Genomic DNA, 24,932 nt, shown 5'->3' on the forward strand with positions numbered 1-24,932 from the left:
GTTTCGTTTCTCTCTACTTCTACTTTGCAAGCAATAAAGCAGGAAGGGGGAGGGGAAAGAATAACAGAGATAACAGACCTTGGTCCTCCAAGATACTTCACAGACCAGTGCTATGGAGGACCCTAAAACAATCAATTATCAATGGAATTTTACCATGCTTGACAGTGAGAACAGGAAGGGGAGGAGGGAGAAAAGAACCCTGGGGGCTGATTAAAGCCCTGGATGGGCAGAGTGTGACCTGCAGGCCAAACATTTGACACCCTGGCTTAAATTAGTGAGATATTCAGGGTACTGTATGAAAAGCTCCATATAACCTCGTTCGAAGGCATAGTGAGAGCAGCAGGCTGGGCAGAGCAGCGGCATTCCATGAGTTCTGTGCCTGCAAACTTACAAAATAACACATGTTGTCCCACTTGTGTGCTAGCTCATGATAGCATAGCAGGAGCAGGTTATCTGAGTGAACATGAGACTTCAGCAGCGTTTCACAATCATTCTCAATTCACCACGCATTTGATCAAGGCCGGCTTGCCCACTAGACAAACTAGGCAGCCGCCCAGGGCACTGGCAGGGTGGGGGCACCAAATTCTACCTCTTCCCCTCCCACCTAGGCAAACTCCTAGTTTGCCCCCTCCCTGCGCCTCCTCCTCCCTCCTTTCTCCACCCCAGGTTTATTTCAATGCCCATAAGGGTGATTGAGAGCCTCCCAGGCTGTCTAAAGGCGGCTCCCTCCCTCACCGATCAGCTGATTGGTGGGTAAAGTCGCACTACTCACTCACTAAGTGCCCAGGCAGGCCAAAGGCAGCACGAATGAACTGTGTCCTGAAAGGGCGCCACCGCTTCTCCCTCCTCCCCACTTCCTCCAGGCTCCCTTTCGAGACGCGGTTCGTTCATGCTGCCGCTGGCCTGGCTGGGTGTTGAGTGAGCAAGCAGCATGGTTTTATCCACCAATCAGCTGATCGATGGGGGGAGCCGTCTTTAGACAGCCCAGGAAGCACTCAATCGCCCATCCAGGCATTGAAATAGACCTGGGGTGGGGAAGGGAGGGGGGGCACTGCACCACAGGGGGGGAGCTGCGGGGGGTGCTGTGGAGGGGGGCAGCAGGCCACCAGTCTGCCTAGGGTGCTATGCACCCTCGGGCAGGAGCTGCATTTAATGGAACCTGGATGCAGGTCATTCAGTGGCTCCCTAGTATTACAATAAGGTTGTTTTCACATGGCAGAACATTTGGGTAGAGATGCCAGTGTGCAGCATCTAGTGGAAGGAAGACACAGCCCAACAGCCTCTCCTCAGGCACCCTTTGAGCCAGAGAGACCAGGTTTATTGTTTAATCTGCTTTGTTTGGAAAGGCCCCAAGAATTGCTTGAATCATGTGTTGTTAAAATATAGGACAGGCTCTTTAGCTTAGGAACAAAGTAGGAGTCAAGTATCACCTTTAAGACCAACAAAGTTGGTTCAGATTGTAAGCTTTTGTATGCACACATACTTTTTCAGACAAGGGAATAGGACACAGTGAGCAGAACTACGTATAACTGCTGGGCAGTGGTTAAGAAAGAGCCCTGTGGTGCAGAGTGGTAAAGCTGCAGTACTGCTCATGACCTGAGTTTGATCCTAGTGGAAGCTGGGTTCAGGTAGCCAGCTCAAGCTTAGCCTTCCATCCTTCTGAGGTTGGTAAAATGAGAACCCAGCTTGCTGTGGGGGAAGTGTAGATGACTGGGGAAGGCAATGGCAGACCACCCCGTAAAAAGTCTGCCATGAAAACGTCATGATGCGATGTCACCCCAGAGTCGGAAACGACTGGTGCTTGCATAGTGGTTAAGAATGTGATACAAATTTAGGATCCAATGGCAAAATAGTATAGCAAACAAACTTAAAGACCATTTTATCTGGATAGCATTTATGTGGGAAACCAATAAAAGGTAATAAAAGTTGCCTGTTAATTGCTTTTGCTACAAGTCTAGGTGAAACAAAAGGGCATGTATTTCCTAGTAATGTATTTTTTAGCTTGGGAAGTTACAGATCTCTACAGTTTTCACTACCTTGAGTCTTCCTTCGGCTCTCCAGGACCACTTGGCTGCCTCCTCCAGACCTTAGTTGAGAGTTCTGTTTGCTGTGGTGGACTCAGCACAAAAGAGACCTTCCTCCTTGCTCCCAGGAGTTTCACCATCTCTTTTCCCCACCCACTTACCAGGTCAGCCCAGGTCAGAGATGTTTTTTCTGAAGTTTCCAGATCTTTCCTTCCTGAAGGCTCTCTAGTATTTAATTCTTCCAAATCTTTGTTTCCTGCTTGGAGAAGGGGGAGAGCTCCTCCCAGGGCTTTTTTTTTTTTGGTAGAAAAAGCCCATCAGGAGTTCATTTGCATATTATACCTCACCCTCTGATGACATCATTGTTTTGCACATGAACTCATTTGCATATTAGGCCATACCCACTGATGCCAAGGTAGCCAGAACTGCATTCTAGCTCAAAAAAAAGCCCTGAGCTCTCCTGCTAAGTCTATTAGCATTGGTATAAAGGTGGGCTGAGGTATATCTGGAAAGTAATTGAACTGACTTCCCCCCCTTCCATCCTGCTCTCTGCCCAGAGAGAGAAGAAACTTTAAATCTCAGTCAAGGTTTTGTGCATTTCAGACCTCCAAAGGAAAAAAAAAATGCATTTCTTCACAGAAATAAAAAGAGCCATCAGGCCTGTGACACGGTATGACTTCTGGGGAAAACCTGGAAGTGATGTTATGCTTCTCTAGGAATTGCCAGAAAGGCAACCACAAAGCTTCTGGTGATTCCTAGAGAAGCATGATGTCACTTCCAGGATCTTCCTGGAAATGACATCACAGTTGCACAGATCCCCACCCTGTGGCCTCCTGCTGGTTGCCTGGCAAACCCATGATGCAATCATGTGACAGGGCCATCCTAAATCCTTTGAAGCACCTGGCTTAGAAAGGTATAACAAAGTTTAGGACTACACTGTTACTTTCCTCTTCCTGCTAACAAGGCTATCTTACGTTGGCTTAAAAGCAGATTTATTGTGGCACAACAACTTGTACCGTAATAAATCTGTTGTTCTTTAAGGTGCCACAAGACACTACGAAGAGACTTACTACCAGTATAAATGTTATTTATTACACGGTCAAGAGACAGGGTTTTTCTTGTTGTCCCATGTGTTTAGATTTATAAGCTCAGGTGAATTTTTGTTGTATATTTTAAATGTGTTGTAACCTACTCAGAGCTCCTGGGTTTGAGAGGGCTAATAACCTACTTGAAAAGGGGGGGGGGGTGCATTCTTAATATTAGGCTGGCGGCCAGCTCATCTGAGGGAGTTTAGTCACAGTGCAAGGTGCTAAATGTATGTGCCTTTTACTTGTGTCTTCTGTGGCCTGCTTCTCTCTCAGCCATAGGGTTGCCAAATCCAATTCAAGAAATATCTGGGGACTTTGGGGGTGGAGCCAGGAGACTTTGGGAGTGGGGCCAGGAGTCATTGGGGGTGGAGCCATGAGCAAGGTTGGAACGAGTACAATTGAACTCCAAAGGGAGTTCTGGGCATCACGTTGAAAGGGACCGCACACCTTTTCAATGCCTTCCCTCCATTAGAAATAATGAAGGATAAGGGCGCCTTCTTTGGGGGCTCATAGAATTGGCCTCCCTGGTCCAATCCTTTTGAAACTTGGAGGGCGTTTTGAGGAAAGGCTTCAGATGCTATGCTGTAAATTTGGTGCCGCTACCTCAAGGAACATGCCCCCCAGAGCCCCAGATACCCACGGATCAATTCCCCATTATTCCCTATGGGAATCATTCTCCATAGGGAATAATGGAGTGCCCAGTAGACATTTCCCTCCCCCCTGCTTTCTAAAGCTTTCTAAAGTGGGAGGAGGGCCTCCAAACTGGGGAATCCCCTGTCCCCTCACTCACTCTCTCTCTCTCACACACACACACATAAACACACACTTACTGGGTCTGGTTCCTCCACAACTTTACATGCTCTGAAAATGAAAGCAAAACAAACAGAGGGTCTGTGCTCTGACGAAACGGCTGCTGGCCCTTCCCCATGAAGTGCTTCCTGTTTCCTGCTCAACTTTAAAGGCACACATTTTAAAAATGGACCTGTTTGCAGGTTTCTAAACCTGCCGGAGCTCTAAAGGTACATGGTGACTGGGGGGGGAGGGCGAGGCTTCCCTTGGGGGTGGGGAGAAGCCTGTAAAACCGGGGGATCCTCCACTGGAACCAGGGGATTGGGAAACCTACTCGGCTGGTATCAGTCCGGCTATGTTGCTGTGAAGAAGCTGGCAGTAACTCATGAGTAGAGAGGCCAATTCCCTGCATCAGATTCGCCAGAAACAGGGGGCGGGGGGGACATCGCTGAGCACTTCATTATTCCCTATGTGGAGATCGATTCTCATAGGGTATAATGGGGAATTGATCTGGAGGTTTCAGGGGCTCTGGGGGAGCTGTTTTTTGAGGTAGAGGCACCAAACTTTCAGTATAGTATCTAGTGCCTCTCCCCAAAGTACCTCCCAAGTTTCAAAACGAATGGACCAAAGGGTCCAATTCTATGAGCCCCAAAAGAAGGTGCCCCAATCCATTATTTCCTATGGAAGGTAGACATTTAAAAAGATGTGCTGCCCCTTTAAATGTGATGGCCAGAACTCTCTTGGAGCTCAATTATGCTTGTCACACCCTTGTTCCTGGCTCCGCCCCAATGTCTCCTGGCTCCACCCCCAAAGTCTCCTGGCTCCACCCCCAAAGTCCCCAGATATTTCTTGAATTGGACTTGGCAACCCTAGGTTTGCACAGCATTGTGATGTCATTTTCTGGTACAAACCAGAAGTGAGGTTACAATACCAGGAGCCATTTTGTAGAAAAAGAAGTGCTGGGGCTCATTGGCACAACTCATTTTCATATGCCACATACCCCTGACATCACTGGAAGGTGGACTGAATTATATCAACTCAGCATCTACCTTAAAATGCTTCTTGAATTATCATTGTCATAAGAAATCCTTACTCCCGTCATACTTTTTAAATTGCTTTCTCCTATGTTGCCACAGTGGCATAAGGAAGATTTCCATCTGCCTGCTTTAGATGTTTTGGTTTTTTTCCCATTTTTTGTGGGAGGAAAATGTTAGAAAGTTTGTCAAATCTTAAGAACCTAAGCACATAAGAGAAGCCATGTTGGATCAGGCCAATGGCCCATCCAGTCCAACACTCTGTGTCACATAAGAACATAAGAAAAGTCATATTGAATCAGGCCAATGCCCATCCAGTCCAACACTCTGTGCCACATAAAAACATAGGAGAAGCCTTGTTGGATCAGGCCAGTGGCCCATTCAGTCCAACACTCTGTGTCACATAAGAACATAAGAGAAGCCATGTTGGGTCAGGCCAATGCTCCATCCATCCAACACTCTGCATCACACAGAGGCCAAAAAACCCAAGTGCCCAGAAAAAAACAACAACAAAGTGGCTAAAAAAAGCAGTGGCCAAAAAAAAACAAGTGCCAAAAAAACAAAGTACCAAGAGTTCAGCCAAATTCTCACAGGGGGGTTGAGTAATGGAGCCCAGAAGCAAGTACTGGGGGGTGGGGTTGAAGAAAGAGTACCATAAAATGTCTAGGTTCCAGAGCTCCCCTCCTGTGAGCGCCTGCCCCAAATGAGGCCTGATGGCATGTCATTGCTTCCTGTCCCTTGCAGGACCAACTGGACCCTGTGAGGCCTGTGACCTGGGAGCAGGAGCTTCACCGCCACCCCCAGAAAGATGTCAACCCTATCTGAGACTAAGCTACACAGCTCACCCATGTCAGCTTCCAGCCAAATGGCTGGCTTCCCCGCTGTGGTTTCTTCCATTTGCCTCAATACAACACTCCGTCCTCAGAATCCCACCTCCCCACCCCGCCCTCATCATTCCAAAAGACTCTGAGGCATGTTCTATTACCCTGGAGCCTAACATTCTGTTGAAAGCATCACTTTGGCAACACAGTCAGCAGCATTCTTGAAGACAACCACCTTCCTGAAATAATCTCTTTGTTTTAACCATTGGCAGAGGTGAATTGGGGATGCCGGTGAGTGAAGAATATGGAAGGCAGACTGGGGGGGCCTGCCAAAGCGACAGTGGCAAACCCCAGAGCTGGCAACATGAATGTACCCTTATTAATCATCTTTTTTTTTCTTTCATCCATACTGTAATATTTATATATGACCACCAGGCATCCCTGACCTCTTTGGTGTAGCAGTTAAGTGGGCGGATGCTTATCTGGGAGAACCACATTTGTTTCCCCACTCCTCCACCTACACCTGTTGGTATGACCTTGGGACAGTCATAACTCTCTGAGCCGTTCCTCTCACGAGCCGTCTGGGAGAGCTCTCTCAGCCCCATCTACCTCACTGGAGTGGGGAGAGGAAGAGAAAGGAGATAGTAAGTCATTCTGAGACTCCAAGTGAAGGGTGGGATATAAATTCAGCCTCCTCCTCCAAAACCTGCCCCTGAGGAACCTGCATTTGGGAGTAACTCCAGAATGTGCTCCCAAAGAGCCTGCAGTTGGAGCTCATCTACCAGAACTTCCCTCTGTCCTCTCAGGTCCTGGGACAACAAAGTACCAAGTCAGTTGCCAACTTCCAGGTGGGTCATCAACAAAATAATACCACTATAATGAAACATGCTAAGGATTTAAATAAACCTCTATGCAATGTTGTCTTATAAATCTCTTCATGATAGATAGCTAGATAGCTAGAGCTCTGAGAGAGAGTGGATAAGAAGGCTATAATGGTGAGGATTGGCTTTCTGAACAGCTGGGGAAATTGCTGAGAAGTGTGAGTTGTGTGATTGCTGAGAATTTCTGAATTTGTGTGGTTGCTGGGGAACTGCTGTTTATTTATTTTGAGGGGGCTGTAGGTAATTGTTGCTGATTGACTGGGAGTGGCTGTGTTCCTGGGGCAGACTGAGGCCCCACACTCTTTGCATTATTAAGCTCCACCGTGCCAGAGGCGAAAGGGAATACATGCTGTGGCAAAACAAATGCAGGACTGTGATCAGGCAGGCAAAAAAGGGACCATGAGGAGCATATTGCAAAAAACATAAAGACCAACAATAAAAATTTCTTCAAATATATTAGAAGCAGGAAACCAGCCAGGGAGGCAGTGGGGCCCTTGGATGTCCATGGGGTAAAGGGATTACTGAAGGAAGACAGGGAAATGGCTGAGAAGCTGAATGCACTTTTTGCCTCCGTCTTCACTGTGGAAGATGAGAAGTGTTTGCCCACTCCAAAACCGCTAATTTTGGAAAGGGTGTTGAAAGACCTGAGTCAGATTGAGGTGACAAGAGAGGAGGTCCTACAACTGACAGACGAATTAAAAACTAATAAGTCACCAGGTCCGGATGGCATACATCCAAGAGTTCTGAAAGAACTCAAAGTTGAACTTGTGGATCTCCTGACAAAAACATGTAATTTTTCATTGAGATCTGCCTCCATTCCTGAGTACTGGAAGGTAGCAAATGTCACCCCCATCTTTAAAAAGGGTTCCAGAGGAGATCTGGGAAATTACAGGCCAGTCAGTCTGACTTCAATATCGGGAAAGGAGAATGTGACCGCTCTGAGACTCTGAGATTCAGAGTGCAGGGCAGGATATAAATCCAATATTCTTCTTTATGAATGGTAAATCTTCCAGTGCTTCTATGAACTCCAGTTGGATTACAAATGACAAAAGATCCACAAGATACTCTTTTTTGATGCAGTATATTCTTATGTATGGGCACCATTATACAGCCTCAGATCTGAACTTAACCAGAGCCTTCTAATGATGGTATAACCTCCTAAAGTGGAGGCTGGAGATCTCTCAGTATTACAGCTGATCTCTAGACTCCAAAAATTGCTTGAGTTTTTATTGTTTTAAAATATTTGTTCCTCCTCTCCTGGAGAAAGCGGTTGCTTTGGAAGGTGGACTGCCCGATGTTGCACTCTACTGAGGTCCTGCCCCTCCCTAAACTCCCATGTCCCAGGCTCCACTCTCAAAACTCCAGGTGTCTCTCCCCCCCCCCCCCACAAAATATATTTTATTAGAATTTTCATTATAACATGCAGATAATAAAGGAAAAGGGAAAGGAAAGCTCCCCTGTGCAAGCACCAGTTGTTTCCGACTCTGGGGTGACGTTGCTTTCACAATGTTTTCACGGCAGACTTTTTACGGGGCGGTTTGCCATTGCCTTCCCCAATCACCTACACTCCCCCCCCCCCCCAGCAAGCTGGGTACTCATTTTACCAACCTCGGAAGGATGGAAGGCTGAGTCAACCTCGAGCTGGCTACCTGAAAACCCAGCTTCCGCTGGGGATCGAACTCGGGTCGTGAGCAGAGCTTAGGACTGCAGTACTGCAGCTTTAACACCATGCGCCACGGGGCTCTTCATGCAGATAATAACTAGAGGATAATTCTGTATTATTGACATTCAAGTTTTGGCATACATAAATTAGTGTCGTACAAATATATATCCAGACACTAATACAGCATGGTAGCAGTCTAAATATGCAATAACATGAGATATTAATTAACAAGTTTTGCCAAATCTGATATCAATATTAGTCTGAAATTGCCTTCGTTATTATTCTTAGTATTACCATGACTGTAATGAAGTTACAATTTCTGGAATTTCTTTTTGAAGCACAAGATAATCTAGGATCGGGTACCAAATAGTGAACAAGTCAGAATTCTCTGGATCTATGCCAGTCTTAGTCATCTCCATTAGTTCACCCATAATATAAAGATGCCAAAGTTTCGAGTGCCAGTGTGTTAGATTGGGACTGTTTCCATTTAGCCGCTATTGTTAATCTGGCTGCAAATGTTAAAATAGCTATCCTTTTCGCCATGACAGATGTGAGCTCTATAATTCAACAAAATGACTTCTGGAGTCAGGGGTAAACTCCAGGGGCGTTTTCGCACTTACCTTTTACTGGCGCGACCACCTTCCTCACGCCGGCGGATCTGCAGGGATTTCGCACCAGAAGCGCCGGCGCAGCCAAAAGAGCCGGCAACTTCCGTCGCGGAGCCAGCTCAAACGGAAACCGCCAAGAAGCAGGAAAACGTTTGAGCTGGCTCCGCGACGGAAGTTGCCGGCTCTTTTGGCTGCGCCGGCGCTTCTGGTGCGAAATCCCTGCAGATCCGCCGGCGTGAGGAGGGTGGTCGCGCCAGTAAAAGGTAAGTGCGAAAACGCCCCAGGTGTTCTGAACCCAGAGTTGACATCTTCAGGAGAAGGGGGTGATACCAGAAATCACTCTTTTTCCTCCAAGGGGGGGCAGAACTGCAAGAGAAAAAGAAGGTTAGGATCTAAGACAAAACATTTTGTTTCAGGGTAACTCCTGCCACTCATTTCAGAAGGTGGCAAGGAGATATTAATTTACCTGGCTTTCTCTGACTGCTCCGCTTCCCCAGCTCAGTTTTATAATTTATTTTCAACAACTATACTTCTTTCTATTTTATGCATGAGGGAGATTTCAATATCTCTTCCGTCCACGAATTTTGTTCTCTGCTACCGTAGTGTGAAGCATTCGTTTGTAGCAGGACCAAGCCCGAGCAGAAGGGGTACAATCGCTGTTCTCGAGAACTCAGCTGGGGCTACATTGGTGGCAAGCTGGTGTTTACGAAACCCATCAGCTGACGCTGCAGACCAGCTGGCTGAGGACAATTCGGCAGCCTGATTGTAGCTGGCAAGACACTTTGTATTGGAGAGGACAAGGAAGCTGATGATTGCATGTTCTGTTCTTTCTTATTGTCATTTATGTTTTTGACAAGAGCCTGTGGTCTGAATTCGACAAAGGGAGCTTTGACTCTTGGAAGCGTCTAATCCCTAAAAATCTTGTTGGTCTCCTACAAGCATAGACGTACAGAGAAGAGGTCCATCACTGGTTAATGTATACTGTATAGCTGTAGCACTCTGTCTGGGGCAGGGATGCTCTGTATTCTTGGTGCTTGGGGGGCAACAGTGTGAGGCCTTCTGGTGTTCTGGCCCTGCTGCAGTCCAAGCTCTGCTCATGACCTGAGTTCAATCCTGGCGGAAGCTGGGTTCAGGTAACTGGCTCAAGGTTGACTCAGCCTTCCATCCTCCCAAAGTCAGTAAAATGAGTGCTCAGCTTGCTGAGGGTAAAGTGTAGATGATGATGATGAAGAAGAAGAATTGCAGATTTATACCCCGCCCTTCTCTCTGAATCAGAGACTCCGAGCAGCTTACAATCTCTTTTATCTTCTTCCCCCACAACAGACACCCTGTGAAGTGGGTGGGGCTGAGAGAGCTTTCACAGAAGCTGCCCTTTCAAGAATGGAAGGCTGAGTCAACCTTGAGCCAGCTACCTGAACCAGCTTCCACTGGGATCGAACTCAGGTCATGAGCAGAGGGCTCCAACTGCAGTACTGCAGCTTTACCACTCTGCGCCACGTACTTAACCACTACGCTAAACTGGCTCTCTGTGGAAGACTAAAAGTCTACCAAGTCCCGTAAAAAGTCCGCCAGGAAAATGTCCTGATGTGATGTCACCCCACATTGGTCAGTAATGACTCACTGCTTGCATATGGGACTACCTTTTTGCTGCTCTTTCACAGTAAGATCCAGTCGCAAAGAGCATTATTTAGTGTATGTGAATGCGCCCAGTGTTGTAGTCTGAGTAGCATGTGTTGGAAGCATTTTGGAACTGATAATAACAGCTTTTTAAAAGTGATTTCCAGGGGTATCCGATGAGTTGACCTGGATAGATTTTCCATTCTGGTCACATTTTTCACAGGCGCTGCTAAATGTTCTTTTCCAACCGGACAATATTGCTGCATTATTCTGTGGTAAAGACCTGGATGCGAGCTCAGCAATTTTTGCATTTTTTCCCCACAACTGCTCCAAGCCCAGTTTCGCTGATCCCACATTGGAAATCACATCTTTGACGGAGTGATAGATTTTTAGTTGCTCCTCACCCAAAGTGTCTAGTGGCAATTTACAACATTAAAACCAATAATATTTTAAAAATAATAAACAAATCGTAAGATATTAACATTAAACTATTAAGCTATTGCATATGTTGCTAGCACCATCCCACTAATAAAGCCAGCCCAAACATTCATGGCGTAGGTGCTGATATTTCAAAATATGAAGGGTTGGTTCCAGCCAACTTTTTCACTTAGTCTCACCCAGTTCCAGGGTTGGATTTACAAACAGGCTGAGTAGACACTAGCCTATGGGCCCCTACGCCTTCAGAGGCTCGGGCCAGTTTGCCTCTCTCTGCCTCTCCCCTGCAGCTTTATCAAAGGGGCTTTTGAGAAGGGGCCTGCAGGAGATATTCGGAAAGAATTTGCAAGCCCCCCTCCCAAGATTTCAACTGTCTAGGGGCCTCCACGGGGTTTAATCCGGCACTGCCCAGTTCCTTTTGTTACGACGTCTCCCATTCCATGTAGTTTTTGTCCAAACAGTCCCATTACTGCCAAAGTGACTTTTTGGGTTATTAGAGGAATCTTTCATTCTTTTCTAATCAGTAGAAAAGCTGCTTGGATCCAACCCTGAATCTTTGGTTGAGGGCTGTTGGGCTAACAATATCTGAGTTGTACACATATCCACTTATGGGCATGAATCCGACCCCATCCTTCCATTCCATTGAGCAAAGTTTATTAATATATTTGTAGCCACCCTTTCCTTTCCCCTCAAGTTTGCAATCTTCTGCCAATCCAAGGAGCCATCCTCTAAATAAAGAGGCTCTTCCACAGGAGGAAGGGACATGTACATTGGAGGAAGGTGTGTTAGGCTGAGAGGAGGCTGACTAGATCCACCAGGGTACCAAAAACTTGAGCCAGGGTATAAAGAACTTCATCTTCTGCTGGGGAGATGAACAGGTAGAGTCAACAGCTACACGTAAAAGTTAAGTTGGACGACACTTGATGAAATCTATGTACAGTATCACTTGTATTTTGACTCTGAGAGTTGAGGAAGGACCACGTACAAGTGGTGCTTGAAACTGCTGCAGTGATTTCATAAGAACATAAGAGAAGCCATGTTGGATCAGGCCAATGGCCCATCCAGTCAAACATTCTGTGTCACACAGTGGCCAAAAAACCAAGTGCCATCAGGAAGTCCACCAGTGGGGCCAGGACACTAGAAGCCCTCCCACTGTGCCCCTCAAGCACCCAGAATACAGAGCATCACTGCCCCAGACAGAGAGTTCAAATGATAAGCTGTGGCTAGTAGCGACTGATGGACCTCTGCTCTATATGCTTATCCAATCCCCTCTTGAAGCAGGCTATGCTTGTAGCTGCCGCCACCTCCTGTGGTTTCATGTTGGTTTCATATTGAATGAGTTGGCCACTTCCCATTTCATGCTTTTTTCAGATCTGGTTGTGTACTTTGAGGTCAGGAGAAGCCCCTTTCTGACCACTGGTGTAAGGTGTTGCCTTCTCCTTAATGTGCTGAAATTTAGATTGACTGTTCTGGCCTTTTAAAGCAGACAAGATGATATCGATACTCTGCTAAAGCTGCGTCTCCTCAAATATTGTTTGCACTGACATTGATATCTGTGAGGCTTGCCAGTTACCCATTTGGTGGCTCTCATGTTCCTTTGTCACTCGTCTTATTCCAAAAGGAGTTTTCTCTTCTTCAGTTCATCTGCAACAGCCTTTTGGGTCAAAAAAGTGGCAAGAGACTACTTTCAGCATCCAGACAGACTTGCCAGTGTCTTTCTTAGCAATCTGTTTTGAATTTTGCCTTCCCAAAGCTAGCTTAAGGTTTCTTCGTGGGCGGGCGTTTGATAGTAAGCGGTTAGCAAAGCCTTGCTTTAATTGATGTGACTGTGGCTCTGCAGTAGCAACTTTTCCAATATTTTTTTCCCCCTACAATCGCTATGCTTCTTAGCCATTTTGTAACTTCTGTCATGTTGGCGAGGCTGCTATCCCGCTCCATTTGCTCGATGGCCTGCATGATCTTTACTTTTGCTGCCATTCCTATAGTTTGAAAGGATCTTTCCTCTCTGCTTATAGTATATTTCACAGCTGTTGGAACATGGGTCATTCTCTTCCCTGCTACTTTAGTTTCTGGATCTTTTTTCATCCAGTCCTGTTGCAATTGGATAGTTCTCTCACCAGGCCCCCCAAAACATCTGTTCGCTAAAACCCCAGCAGCTGTTGTATCCACAGACCTGGGGAATAGAATCAGAATGGTGGGCAGCTCCTCTTGCAAATAGGGAAGGGAAGCACCAACGTATAACATTTCAGTCAGGGCCGGCGTGTCCATTAGGCTACTGTAGGGGGTCACCTACAGGCGCAGCTTGGAGGGGGGGAGCCAAATCGGGTCCCCCCCGCAAGTGAGCGAGGTGTTAGAGGTTTCTGCTTGGAATTCAATTCTATATCCCAAACAGTTCGATGAATCATTGGATCGAAATGAGATTGAGAGCCATTTAGTATAAAAAATATTCATCACTTTATTTCTACAGGGGGATGGGGAACTGGGATAGAAAACAGGAAAGCACTAAGACTACATCTTCACTTTAGAAGACACGTGGCTAAGAATGGAGAACTCTCCTTCTTCTTGACCTCTGGCTACCTAGACAAAGGAAGTCACCTGACTAATGGACCAATAGCATATACAAACAAACAGTCCTATCTCTTCATTGGTAGGGAGCCAATATCCTCTTCCTAGGTCAGGCAGGCAATAGGGAAACAGGGAAGCGGTATTAACTCTATAATGACTGGAACGTAGATCATTGCAAAAGACATGCAGAACAGATACATAATTCCAATATGAGGGACAGCCGCCACCCTTCCCACTGGCAAATGAAGGCTCCACCAATCAGCTGATTGGCAGGCCCTTCTGGAACCCTCCTGCATGTTTTAAATCATGCAGGAGAGAGGAAGAGATGGAGGCATCCAGATCACAGCACCCGTAGCCAGGCCGTGTCACATGGCAACACAGCGAGGAAGGGAGCGCCAGTGGCTGCAATGAGGCTGGCCGGGCACCCAGGGGGGAGAGATTTGTCTGTGGGGAGTGTCTTGCCTGAGGCAGTAGTCATGGTGGGGCACTGTAGCACTGGCACTGATTTCAGTTGTTACAGGGTTGATAATGAAGACCAGAGACTTCCTGTCAGGAGCTATGTTTTGTCCCCTGCCATATTTTCTTCTCTGGCTCTATATCCTTATGTGGCTAATGTGCCTGGAATTCTGGGAAGGGGGGGGGGGCTAAGCTGTATTGTCTATTGTGCAATGTCCTTGGGCTGTCTGGCGAGAGGCCTGTGGACAATGTCTGTTGCGAGAGCAATGAATACCATCCTGTGAAAGTTCTCTTTCCCCTCCTCCCATCTGGATCTAATGGAGGGGAGCGACCTTAGAGGCCTATATATCTGAGGATCTGCTTACCATAGGGACCATCTCTCCCCACACGTTCCCCAGAGGGTACTTAGATCAGGAACACAAGACTTGTTATGGACCCCTGGGCTGAGGGAGGCAAGACTGAAAACAACATGAGAAAGAACCTTCTCAATTACCGTCCCTCATTGGCGGAACTAACTGCCTGAGGAGATCAGAGCCTTGAGGGACTTTGCCCAGTTCTGCAAGGCTTGTAAGACGACACTGTTTCAGTTAGTGTTGAACTGAAATGCTGACCGCCGCCACCGAGACGCTAGATCCAATGGATGCTTAAGATCATTGAACGCCATCTTAAATCTGTATTGGAACTAGCGCCAAATTATTTTAAAACTGTTTAATGCCTTTAATGTAAATGTTTTTTATTGTAAGCTATGTCGCCTGCTTCAGGCATGGAGGGCAGGATATAAATCCAGTCCAAACAAGCAAATAATAAGACCGTGTGATCTTCCTGGCCTGTCTCTTGGTGCTATGCTAACGGGGAAGTGTCTTTTTGAGCAGTTGTGTCAAGGGAATCTGGGAGAGGGGTGGCCTTCACCTTGGGGCTATTTAGGGGTGTTAGTATTATACATCTTTATTCCTAGCAATGCCTTTCTGAAAGAGAGGTCCTGTATTCGTGATATAGCAATACAATCTCACCTATCCCCATATAGTAAAAGTATATCTGAGTGTCACTTGGCAAACTTCACCCTTCCCTTCTAGTTCATTTACATTTTCGTCACAGGCTTTTACTTATTTTACAGCTGAGTTAAAATTGCTTTATGTCTATTTAGCCCCTAGATGACTAAACTTTCAGTGACAAATGAGATGCGGCTCACTCCTTTGTCTGCTTTGTTCTTATCCAATTACTGTTATTTTATTTATTTAATTATTTCATTCAGTTTCCGCACTAATTTCGCACTAAACTTTAATCCCGGTCTAGCCATTTCCCCAAAGCTGACATTCTACATTAAAATCATAGAATCATAGAGTCATAGAATTGATTTTTTCTGATTCTATGATTCTAGTGTAGAATTTTAGTTTGGAGACAGGGCTAAACCAGGATTAAAGTGCAAAACTGGCCCAGGCTTATTGGGGCAACCAGAGTTTTTTCCTTGAAAAAGGAAAAAACACACAGGTGCCTCTCATGAACTTTTAAACATTTTTTGAGAATTTTGTTTTCACAAAGAGGTTTTGGAACTCCATTTTGCCATGTTTCCCCAGAGAAAAAGCCCTGGTGGTAGGTAACATCTGATAATAGATCACTTTCTACTTCTTAATAATAACATGAACTTTGGTACCAAAACCTACAACAAACCAAGATGCCAATAACAGGCAAATGACAATAGCAGGCTGTCAAGCGCGCTTATTTCTATAACATACTTTTCCTCTAGAGAAAGAGCAGGTCACCAGCTCTCTTCTGCTCCCCCCCTATTTACAACCATTGGGCAAGTAATAAATTCGTCTGGTCCAAGGATGTTTATGCTACAGTCTGGCTGGCATTACTTTCAAGTCGCCTCTCCCACAGGTTCACACAGACATCTTCTTCCAGAATAGTGTGAGAATGGTTGATGTTTCCAATAGCCTAAATTCCTTAGTAATAAAATAGATAGTTGTTGAGCAACTTTTGAACCCGTGACTCAAGTATGCATCTGTATGGTAACCTTTGATGATATCCTATATAGCAACTGTGTAACTGTGTGTATGTCATTACTCCCAAGGCTTGTGTCCTTGGTACAGCTCCTGAGTTTCTAACAATAAAACAGATTTGATTTAAAACAAAAGACTGCTTATTGAGAAATATTGGTGCTTGACACAGGCGTGACTGGATTGGTTGTGATATGCAGAGGGTTAGTAAACATGGAGAAATTAGCATTGATAATGAGACAGCAAACCTAGGTCTTGATTCGATCCAGGAGGATACATCATATTGAGCTTCATTATCAGTTGCAATTCAGTAGTTGCTCATTCTAACCTTCTTTGAAATTCTTTTGTAAGAGAACTCATATAGATCCTAGCGACACCATCACTGGATCCAGTAATATCAGCCATGCCATCTCAGGCTCATCCTCTAATGTGATTTATGCCATCTCATTATCAGGAATGCCCTTCCACTCTCTACAGTGGACAAACAGTGGACAACAAAGAATAAATGGGCATGTCTGACAGTAGAAACCACAACTTTAAAAAACCAGTGAGGGGACATTTTAACCTTCCACAGGGGTGGAATTCTAGCAGATGTTCCTTTGCATATTAGGCCACAGACCCCTGATGTGGCCAATCCTCCAAGAGCTTACAAGGTTCTTTTTTGTAAGCTTTTGGAGGATTGGTTACATCAGGGGCGTGTGGCCTAATATGCAAAGGAGCTCCTGCTAGAATTCTGCCCCTGACCTTTCAGGACATTCAGTTGCTGACCTAAGACTAGCAGTTCTCTTTCAAAGGAATTTCAGAGAGAGATTGGAAAGAGAGACTGCTGAACTGAATCCTGTTGGACTGAATCAAGACCTAGGTTTCCTGTCTTATTACCAATGCTGTTTTCTTCACACTTACTACCCCTCTGCAAATCACACCTAATTCAATCACACCTGCTTTTGCCATTCACCTACTATTGTCATTCAGCATCTGAAATCACTCTAGTTTCCAATATATATGGACAGACGTACTCACTGTCAGGCTCTGTTCATTGATGTTATTGCTAATTGCTGATTACTAACCATATTGATATATGCTCACTAACAGGTAGCCGTAGGACAGTGGGGGGGGGGGGCGAAGTAGAGAATAGCTTCCCAGGAATATCAAAGGTTGTTGGGCCTGCTTTGAAGTAAAGAGTCTCTGCCAAATTCTCACCTCCTCCCCCAAGGCAGCAAGGACACTGCCGCCGGGAATTGTAACCACCAATGGAAAAGATAAGGGGGAGCCGTGTGAAATTCTCACATGCAAAAGCAGCCTTTGTTTTGGGAATTGGGGTGTAGAAGCTATTGCTTTGATGTAAGATGTTAAATACAAATGATTTGAACTGCTCTCTATCAGTTCCAATACCTATCATGCTGGAGTAACTTTGGAGTATACAATAAAGGCAACTTTGTTTAAGTAACAAGTCTGCTCATTTGGAAACTTCAATGAACCTTCGCTGACACTCACGTTCTAGCTGTGCTTGCAGAAGTGAGCAGTGACTAACAACAGCTCCTCCCCTGCCACAAATTTTGTTAGTCTTTCAGGAGCTACTGCTCTCTTGCTCTTTCTACTGCTACAAACATGGCAACCTGTCTTGACCTACTTCTAAAATATTTGGGGGGGTTTTTTGATACTTGAAGGCTTTGGTATCTTTTCAGAGGTGCGGACACTGGAGTTTTTCGGCGTTTTAGTAATGTTTACTTTATTTGCTCCTATTCAAAGTCTATTTATATGCAGCTCTGAGATCCAGCTCTTATATGCAGCTCTGAGATCCAGCTCTCAAAATCTTCTAACAATCCCTGGGCCAAGAGAGGCTAGATTGAAGACAACCAGGGAGCAAGCCTTCTCAGCAATGGCCCCTCGATGGTGGAATCATCTTCCAGAGATGGTACGAGCCCTGCGGGACCTGAATCAATTCCGCAGGGCTTGCAAAACATTTCTTTTCCAGCTTGCCTTTGAAACAGAACCTGGCTAAACTGATGTGTAGCCACCCAGCCACCTTGTGGATATTATGACTCATAGTAATTTAGCACCTATTTTATCTATTTTAACTAATTTATTATGTAATTGATTATATTTAAAATTGCTGTTTGTACTGTATTGTTTTATTGAATCATGGAATTCCATGCCTGTGAGCCGCCCTGAGCCCGCCTTTATCGGGGGAGGGCGGGATATAAGAATAAATTTATTATTATATTATTATTATTAGCTCACAGAAGTCTCTGCCTTGGTCTTTTTCTGAATGTTCCAAACAAGACCAATCCCTCCCTTTAGTTGGTCCGCCCCTCATCTACATAACCCCCTGTCAACCCCCCCCCCCCCCCCGGTTCCCGGTAATAACAAGTCTTTTATTCTTTATAAAGTTCCTTTTATTGTAAGATCCAGGGTAATAGGTACAGACATCCTGTCTGAGTCAGATCTGGGATGACCCAGGCAGTCTCTCAGTATTATAGGGTAAACTACAAAGCAATTGGGCCCCCATTCCCAGCATATAAGATACATCAACTTATTTTCCCAAGCATTCTTTGAGGAGAACTTTCCACTCAAGGTTGGGACTTTAGATACATATTTGTTACTGCTGCAATAGGAGACTAAACAATAGGTGTGTTGCCATGGAATCTAGAGGATCAGAGGGGAGCATGGAAAGGAAGACACAGGAAGGGAGAAACAAGATAAGATTTGTGAGACCAAGACTGTGAATTTCCAGAACAACCAGTTTTAAGCATGGCAAAACTATTTGACACCCCCATCCCAGTTTCTCTTTATTTCAGTGTAATAAAAACTATGGGAACTGGTATGTGCATATACAGGGTCATTTTGTAGAAAAATAAGTGGTGCAGCTCATTATCATAGCTCATTAGCCTATGCCATTCCCCCAGCCAAAAGGAACCCATTGCAAGAAAGGAGAGCCCTGGGTGAGTGAGGCCTGCTTGGACTGGCTAGAGATCCAGCCAGCCCAAGAAGAAGATATTGGATTTATATCCCGCCCTCCACTCCGAAGAGTCTCAGAGCGGCTCACAATCTCCTTTACCTTCCTCCCCCACAACAGACACCCTGTGAGGTGGGTGGGGCTGGAGAGGGCTCTCACAGCAGCTGCCCTTTCAAGGACAACCTCTGCCAGAGCTATGGCTGACCCAAGGCCATGCTAGCAGGTGCAAGTGGAGGAGTGGGGAATCAAACCTGGTTCTCCCAGATAAGAGTCCGCACACTTAACCACTACACCAAACTGGCAAGCAGGCCTTGCTCACCTGGGGCTTTCCTGGGCCACTCGGCCCCCCATCAAAAGACCAGCAAGCCACTCAAAATCACATGAGAAGTGGAGAAAGTGTGGCGTGGGCTTAATGAGTTAATGAGGGCTGCTGGGGGTGTGGCAAAGTCCCTGGTAGCTGGCTGGCTGCCCGCTCTCCTAATCCAGAGATTCTTATGCAGCTGCACCTACTATTCAATGGACAAGGTAGGTGGGAAGGATGAGGGGGAACCCTCAGAAAGGTTCAGGAGCTGTGCTCCTGTGAGTTCCTCCTGAATCTGAGGCCTGTGCATATATAAGTATCCATCTGTACAAATGTCAGTTGGACAGGCTTAGCAGTATAGCTCTTGGAGATCTCTTCCATCCCTACCACTTCAAGTTTTCCTGTGATCTTTCTAGGACTGCCAGGTCACCCCTGGCCACCAGCGAGGGGACAAGAGGGGTAGAGCTGCCAGGTCCAGGTTGTGAAAATCCTGATGCTTTGGTGGTGGTGCCTTTGGAGGACATGGACCGCAGTGAGATACAATGCCACAGAATCCACCCTCCAGGGGATCATTTTGAACATATGAAGCTGCCTTATACTGGCTGGTTTCACACTGTGAAATTGACACGATTTTATCCCGTTTCGAAAAAAATCCGCTAAAGTTTGAACCATTTCTGGGCAATCAGGCAGCTGCTGCTGAAGCGACAAGATCCCGGCAACAGTCAGTGGTTTCCCATTCACAATGCTAGCCCAGCTCAACCACGGACCTGCTATGGAAAGGGCTGTCTCTTTTAAAAAGGCCCCTGGGTGTGCCCTCCATCGGAGAAGCGCACCTCGGGCGGGGGGGGGGGGTACCCGACCTTGCCAGAAACGGCTCAGCATGATCACATGGCTCTTCCGCTTTTGAGTTGTCCCGGGCATTCAGACAGCAGCTGATTATGCAACCTGCATCCGATTCAGGGGGATGGTACTAGGAAAATCCAGGTAGCTTTTTAATGCTGACAGGAGGCATCTAGAGATGGAGTGAGTACGGGTGCGGCTCGGGGGGCAGATGTACTCATGTGATTGTGCACTTTTAATCCGAACGGGAGGCGGGGCTAGGTCAGGGCAAATCTCCTGTGTGAAACCACCCACTGAATCAAAACCTCGGTTCATGAAAGGCAATATTGTCTACTCAGACTGGCAGCGGCTCTCCAGGATCTCAAGCTGAGGTTTTTCACGGCTACTTGCCTGGACCTTTTTTAGTTTGAGATTCCGGGGATCAAACCTGGGACCTTCTGTTTACCAAGCAGATGTTCTACCACTGAGCCACCGTCCCTCCCTAGAGAACTGATGTCTGTAGTCTGGAGATGAACTAGAAAAGAGTCCAGTGGCACCTTAAAGACTAACAAAATTTGCATCAGGGTGGGAGTTTTCGTGTGAAATGACTTACTTCTTCAGATATGGGCTGTAATTTCAGGAGAGCCCCAGGTCTCACCTGCAGGTTGGCATCCTTAGATCTTTTCCCCATCCTACAGCTTCTCCTGCTTCCATTACTCCTTTTGCTTCTGTTCCCAAATATTCAGGCCCAAACAAATTACCCGTATTATTCCTCGATGTACTGTGAGCATGAACTAATTCGGATACATCTTGATTTTTGATAGTTAACAGAACCTTGGATGGCAATAATTAAAACCTTTCCATTTCTGCATTATGGGAGGGTTTAAAGAAAACCTCTTCTTTTTATCTCTTCTTTTGGCTAATGAGTTGTTTTGAAAGAAGCAAGAGATTCCAATCTGTAGAAATGAAGCGTCTGATGAGTAGTTTAAGGAGTTAAGCAGGGAGGCGTGTTTATCTGTTAATAGAGTTGGGTCCAATATGTCAAAGAGTAAATTTGCACCATGAATCTTTCCTTTTTTATCTGGCAACCGCATTTGGGATGGAGGTTGCGAGGGAAAGAGGAAGTTGGCTGGCTGGTCATTCCCCAAACTTTTAATTACCTTTTTGTTTCCAATCAGATGGTTGCTGAGATTCAAACGCATTTATCTCTGTTGATAACGTTAGCTACGTGATAACAATGCAGGAAATCCTGAGAAATCCTTCTTGCCTTTTTTGCTCTGCTTTAATTGAAAGGAGGGAGCAAAATGCTTTTTTAGCTCTCCGGTTTTGCTTAATCTTCAGATAATGAGACTCCGAATTTGCCCTTTTGTTTCCAGGAAATCATTTTAGTCCTTTGTTCAAGCATCTCACCTTTTCTCCCCTTGTTCCGACTCTTGTAACACATAGTTACAAATGAAGCAGAAAGAATAATGTTTCTTCTAAGTGGCAACTCCTCAGACTTGGTCGGAACAAACGTTCTCTGTTTCATTTTTCATATTTATTTGTGTTTTCCGCCCAACACCTACCATTCTTCACATCTCACCATTGATTTCACAGATGTTTGTACTGTGTCTACATATATTATAGATGTCTGTACTGTGTCTACATGTTATATGGTTTTTATCAGGGCTTTTTTTGTAGAAAAAGCCCAGCAGGAACTCATTTGCATATTAGGCCACACCCCTGACATTGCCATTGTTTCACACACTGACCGATTCCCCACTAGCCTTATGCCGCTCTCATGCTCCTCTTCTCAGTGGGGCTTCAGTCAGATTTCACACCAGGGGTGTAGACTTTTCAATTTCCTGGGGGGGGGCGGGCTGGGGCCCAGCCAGAGACATTTGATCCAATGACATCATAGGGAGGAGCCAGTGACATCACAGGAAGGGGCCTCCATTATCACTACCTATGAATTTATGGAGAAGCTCCCTCCCCATAAATTTAGGGAGCACCCCCCCCCCCAACAATGCCAATGGACCGGGCAAAACCCAGGAAAAGGTGGGAGTTGGTCAGTGGTTATAGTGGTTTCTAAGAGGTCTCTTGCTGTGTCCTGTTTTTGAAATTCACTTTTAGAATAGTCACTTTAAGATCTGCAAATATACATATTGTGCTCATAGAATTGGATCCCCTGGTCCAATGTTTTTGAAACTTGGATGGTGTTTTGAAGAGAGGCACTGGATGCTATGCTGAAAATTTGGTGCCTCTACTTCAAAAACCAGCCCCTCCAGAGCTCCAGATACCCACAGATCAATTCTATGGGAATCAATTTCCATAGGGAATAATGGAGTGTCCAGCAGACATTTCCCTCCCCCCTGCTATTTTCTGATGACCCTGAAGCAGGGGGGTCCTCCAAACTGAGGGACCCCCTGCCCTCAACTGGGGATTGGCAACCCTATGCCTAGGTGGTGAACAATTGTCAATACACACCTACTTGACCAAGTCTTTAAGAGTGTAGTCATTTTGAGAAGAAGAAGAAGAAAAAGGCTTGCTGGGGCCATTTATTTTCAAAAGGATCTGATTCAGCATCCACTTAAATGAATGTAAGCAATCACAGGCTTGAAGAAGACACAAAATATCTATCTGCCAAAAGAACCCCCAAATACTATAGCAACATGTATGCAACACTGCGATACAGTATTATTCCTCCCCCCCAATCATGAACTAGTTGAACAAAGTTTGAGTCCAGTAACACCTTTAAGACAAAGAAAGTTTTATTCTGTTTTAGCTCAATTAGCATTTCTAAGAAGCTGAGGTTGTAAAGTCATTAACACCACTAAATGCTTTGCAGCCCAGAGGGAAAATCACACATGGACTCTACCACCCCATTCATGCCTTTGAAGATAATGATCTCTCCTCCTACAAAATTTAAATTGGAAGCCCCCAAGTCCTGTGTTGGTTGCCCGGAGGGCGCTTAGCCCACACTGGGAAAATCCGGGAGGGGCTCAAGCCCTGGAGCCGCTGCGTAGTTTACGCTTATGTTTCACACTATCTGCCCCGGGGGCTGCAACTCACTTCGCCTTTTTTGTGGGGCAAAAAGGCTTTGGTTTTTAGAGGATCTTGTTTGCTGCGTGAAAGAGGCGGAGTGAGTTGCAGCCCCAGGGCAGATAATGCACGCTCATGAGCAGGGACCTGGAGAGAGAGAGAGAGAGAGAGAAGGGAGAAGAAGGGAGATTCCTCCACCCCAGCATCAAGCCAACTGCAGACGTTTCATGCCCGAAGTGGAGTAACACATCCACTCCTGGAGACAAATGGGAGAGTGGAATGAATAGAGGAGCTGGGGGGGGGGGGCAGGGTGGAATGTGAAAATGGACCTGGCTTGTCCGATGTCAAAGAGGGAAAGGGCGGGAGACAAATGGCAGAGTGGCAGCTGAGTAGTAGCTAAAGTGCCCCTTCCTCCCAGCATGGCCCACAGCCCAGTCCTACAGCCTGAACCGAGGCATGTTGACTGGGGAGTAAGCCTTGCAACATGGATGCAAACTCCATCATGGAACTTTGATTCGGAGCCCAGAAGCTTGCAACAATTGATTTGCAACTGAGAGAGAGAGAAAACAGCGGGGGTGGCTGCTGAGACAGGGGGAGAGTGCTTGTTGAACAAATTGGCTGGCCTCTTCCATGCAGGCCTCAGATTCAGCCTTTCTGAGGGTTCCCCCTCCTCCTCCCCACTTACCTACCTTGTCCATTGAATAGTAGGTGCAGCTGCATAACAATCCCTGGATTAGGAGAGTGGGCGGCCAGCCAGCCACCAGGGGCTTTGCCACGCCTCCAGCAGCCCTCATTAATCTATGGAGAAGTCCACACTACCTTTTCTCCACTTCCTATGTGATTTTGGGTGGTGGGTGGCTTGCTGGCCTTTTGACTGGGGGGGGGGGAGCGACCAAGGAGAGCCCCAGAAGATCGAGGCCTGCTTGGACTGGCTTGGATCTCTAGCCGGCCCAAGCAGGCCTCACTCGCCCAGGGCTCTCCTTTCTTGCATCCGGTTGCTATGACCTCCACCACCTATTTTTCTACAAAACAACTCCTGCTTCCTTGCACCCATGCTCACACACATACACACACCGGCTGAACATTGACCAAAGCTGTCCTGCCACTGGTACACAACCCAGTGGCACACATCCCACTGCTGGTCTTTCCATCCATCCTTCCCCCCCTCCATCCTTCCTTTCAGAGTTTACCAAGGAGGCTGCTCAAAGAGCTGCTGGAGAAGCACATGTAGCACAAGAAGCATTGGGGACTGCGACCTCTTGCACTTTTTAAATTTTTTCCCTGTCATTTTGATTTTTGTTGTTGTTGTTGTTGTTATTCAGCAACCCAAGGCTAGCAATAGGATGGTAATTGCAGCCATGGGCACCAGGGATTTTGGTTAGCGTTTCATCACTAATCTCAGATTGCTCAATTTTAAAAAAATTAAAGGATGGGGAAAAAATTAAAAAGTTGCGTGAGAGGATTCAGTCCATCTTGGGCTTCCATTCACAGCACTGGAGATGGTTAAATGGGAGGCACCACTGTCAAGCGGGTGGGGAAGCTGGTGTCGAGAGGCAGCAAAAGGCAGGAGAGAAAACTCTGATTCTTTCTGTTCTTTTGTTCACTTTGGCTTGGCAACAAACCGCCCCCCCCACCAAAAAAAAGGTCACCACAAGACAGCACTTAGAAAACATGAGGGGGAGGTTAAAAAAAAGTTTTTAAAAAAGTGAAGCCAGCCCAGAAGTGGTCAAAACGTGTGCAGAAAGAAAGAAAAATGACAGACATGTAACCTGGAAATTAATGGAAACTCACCTGTGTAAAAGAGCAGTAGAAGAACAGCAGGTTTTTATACCCTGCTTTTCTCTACCTGAAGGGGTC

This window comes from Heteronotia binoei, chromosome 6 (genome assembly GCF_032191835.1).
Source record: "Heteronotia binoei isolate CCM8104 ecotype False Entrance Well chromosome 6, APGP_CSIRO_Hbin_v1, whole genome shotgun sequence".
Classification (NCBI taxonomy): domain Eukaryota; kingdom Metazoa; phylum Chordata; class Lepidosauria; order Squamata; family Gekkonidae; genus Heteronotia; species Heteronotia binoei.